We start from the raw sequence: 3,497 nt of genomic DNA, 5'->3' as shown, positions 1-3,497 counted from the left end.
CCATGGGAGCTGAAAATTGTTCAGACAAAGCTTATAAAATTATGCATCTCACCAGCAGCACAAAAAAAATGTGAACAGAAGCAAATTCATTAATCTGACTTCTTTGTACACCTAGACCTTTACTATATCAAATCCAGACCACAGCAACTTAAAATCCATTTCACAAATATTTTCTGACACCAACCACCACAGGATATCAACTAGAATCTGACCCACACCACTACTATGAGAACAGGCAAACAAGAGGAACCACATGTAGATATGAGAATTGAGTCATTCTTGACAATCACCAAACAAAGTACTTGTTCAAAATAAGGGCTCATATGAAGCTTACAGTGGTCTGTACAAGCTTTTCTCGTTGTCAAAACTTCAAAATTTACACCTATCCCAGTAAAGATGCTCAATCCATGAGTTGAGATAGGTGCACAAACACAGCATTCGTTCTCCAAACTCAAATAGGACTTGATCCCTCCACATTATATAGACCTCAACCTCATAGACTGAGGTAACAAACTTAGGTGAAGCATAGCAGTATGATCTATCTGCTTTTCACCGCCTCTCTGTCTTGCCAGTGGATCGCTTGCCAGAGAAAAGATGTTTTGGCTTCAGATTATAGATCACTCTGTCAGCCTCTCCTTTCCTGGCATTTTTGTTTCTTTGTTTGACAGCCTTCTTCCCTATCTTCACAGCCTTCTTCTTCTGAGCTGTATCCTTAAACCCTTCACCTGGCAATGCTTCAACATGTCGAGAGACAGACCTGGAGCGGGTTCGCAGGCGCTTCTTGGGTTGATCAATATCCATGATATCTCCATCACCATCAATTTCCATCCCTAAAGACCTGTCCCTCTTCCTTCGTTGTCTTGATAAGGATTTGCTGCGAGCCCTTGCCACAGCAGCAGTCGGATCTAGACCCATGCTTGAAAGATGTCGTGACATTCTGGTTGAGTCAAAAAAACGATCTTTATCAAATTTCCTGGGCACAATAGGCTTGCTCCCAGCTATAATTTTCTTCTGCCTGTGTTCCTCCAGTAACTTCTTTTTCTTTTGTCGTATAGCATCGAGTGCTTCTTGTTCTTCTGGAGTAAGTTCTTCTTCACTCATATCACTCTCTTCTTCATTTTCTGCAGCCTCTCTAAGGCCCTCTTCCTTTTCTAATTGTTCTAACCTCTGCAGTATATCAGGGTCAATAAAATCTGCAATATTATGACCATCTATAATCTCAGGAATTACGTCATCCTTCCACTCCTCTCTAGACAGTAGATACCATTTGTGTAGGTTGGAAGAATACACCCCTGGCCCACCATTCTCATTTTCTATATCCTTTTCTAATTTTCTTTCCTTGGAACTCTTAGCCCTGGCTTCCAAAACTGCTTGAGGAATGCAAGGTGGCCTCTCTTTTGTGTCTCTTGGACGTGGCATTGCCACATGTATCCTGTTCAAGCAGTCGTTGAGCTTTTTTGATTTCATCTTTATCTCAACACGCCGCTGCAACAACCTTTCACATGCTGCATTCCTGACAGCAATGACGCCTTCTTCAGTGAGTGTGCTCATAGTTATCAAACAGTCATCAGCATTAGGCAGATCATCAACCACCAATCCTGCAGCACATTTTGCAGCCTCTGCCTTTACTTCCATAATTATCTTCATATCATCTTCAGTAAGAGTTTCCATGGGTTGCAGATCCACCTTGTTGCACACAACAAGTAATGGCTTACTAACAAAAAGGGGCTTGATACTATGGAAGAGGGCAGCCTGCTGTTCAATGCTATACCCACAAGAGCCTGATACATCAATAAAGAAACAAACTACTGCCTGTAAGTGAGCAAGAGCAGTTATGCTGAGCATTTCAATGGTGTTTCGATCTTCCAATGGATGATCAAGAATTCCTGGGGTGTCAATGACTTGCCACCTCAGATACTTATAATCAGTGTGGCCAACAAACAGAGACTTGGTCGTAAACGCATAAGGCTGGACATCCACATCAGCTCTGGTAATCTTGTTAATGAATGAGCTCTTGCCCACATTTGGGTAACCACAAATCAATATTGTCCTGGTATTTGGATCTATAGATGGAAGCCTAGACATGTGCTGTCTTACCTGCTCAAGATAAGCCAAACTAGGCCCAATTCTCTTCATTATTGTGCACATTCGCCCAAGTGCAGCAACCTTTAGTTTCTTGCACCGGTACAGAGAATCTCCATACTTCAAAAGACGGACATAATCCTTTGAAACTTTTCCGATGAGATTGCGAACTGTATTGACCTGGCCTAGAGCAAGCTTGTAGTGATCTTTGTCATAAAGCACATTCAGGAGATCACCATAGAAAGGATGGATGTCATCCAACCGGGGGAAGTCCTCGATGATCTTAGAGAGCTTTTCATGGAAGTTCTGCTGTGTGTATTTCACCTTGCGCATGTAAAACTGGCGAAGGCGGGAGATTGCATAGCCCTTGTGCACGACCGTCGGAGTTTGCCGCTGAGTACGCGAGAGAACGATGTCGATGAAGTCCTTCGAGGAAGGGACTATGGTAATCTGCTTAAAATTGTAGAGCACCATGGCTGCACACGACAGGAAGTAAAACTGCCAGAAAATTGAAGGGGTGTGATCATGCATACGATGAAAATTTTTATCCTTCCAATCTGATACAGACTAAAGCGGTGAGAGGCATGACACATGACCAGGTTGCACAAAGCACCACAAGCATGGCACTAGAAGAAAGCTTAAGAAAACAAGAAAACGGAGGAAGGCCTACCTTGCTTTGCAAGCTTGTCGGCAGAAGCCGCCAAAGCGGGTGTCGCCTGAGAGAGAGGAAACCCTAACTTCACAAGAACGACTAAGAGGAGAAAGTAGCCACCCGTTGACACCTTCTTCCGGTGGCCACTGTGAAAGAGGCAGCCAAGTTTCTCAACTTTGTTTTATACATACACACAAGAGCAGCCTTCTAAGGGTTTTAAGCTGAGACCCCTTGTGTGCCAAGGTTTAATGCAAAATAGATCCTTAAAAACTTTTGAAATTTTACCCAAAAATTTTTTGAAAATCTTGAACTTTATAAAAAATTTTAAAACTTTTCATAATTTTGAAAACCTTAAACTTTATAATATTTGTAATTCTAAAAATAACAAATACATGGATTTTTTTATCTAAACTCCATCTAAATTTTAGAGTAAAAGTATTTTGTATATGCTACTACCAAAAATATCTTTTGTGAACACTTATGTTGCTTTGCTACTAGAATGGCTAGGCTAAAGCACTCTCATGCACAAGTGAAGACTCGTGTCAGTGATAGAATGTGGGTGTTGTGCTCAACTTCAACTTAGAGTAGAGGAGTCAATAAAATGACAATTAACTTAGCATCTATCACTCAATGCACAAGTGCAATAATCTGTAGATTTTTTTTTCTTGAACAACAGCATATCAATGTCTCCTTACAAATGATGAAAAACATCTATCATTCATGCTTAGTTTGTCAAGACCAAAGATTGGTTAAGGGCACCAAG

At 41.3% G+C, this 3,497-nt stretch overlaps 1 pseudogene across 2 annotated transcripts; it reads right to left on the bottom strand.

Moving 5' to 3' along the window:
* Positions 1–230: 230 nt before the first annotated feature.
* Positions 231–2,894, bottom strand: LOC148020260 (nucleolar GTP-binding protein 1 pseudogene; annotated as a pseudogene). 2 transcript variants are annotated; one of them, XR_015694941.1, is made up of 2 exons: positions 2,753–2,894; positions 231–2,580 (listed from the first exon to the last, which is right to left on the bottom strand). The product of XR_015694941.1 is annotated as a nucleolar GTP-binding protein 1 pseudogene, transcript variant X1 (transcript). The 2 variants fall into 2 exon arrangements; XR_015694942.1 differs by having other exon boundaries at positions 231–2,558; positions 2,753–2,885.
* Between the last annotated feature and the right edge of the window lie 603 nt (positions 2,895–3,497).

Source organism: Lygodium microphyllum, chromosome 19 (assembly GCF_053477565.2).
Source record: "Lygodium microphyllum isolate KBCC chromosome 19, Lygodium_microphyllum_v1.1.10, whole genome shotgun sequence".
In the NCBI taxonomy this organism is placed as follows: domain Eukaryota; kingdom Viridiplantae; phylum Streptophyta; class Polypodiopsida; order Schizaeales; family Lygodiaceae; genus Lygodium; species Lygodium microphyllum.
Note: the sequence above shows the minus strand (reverse complement) of the source record. Positions and strands in the feature narration are given on the sequence as shown.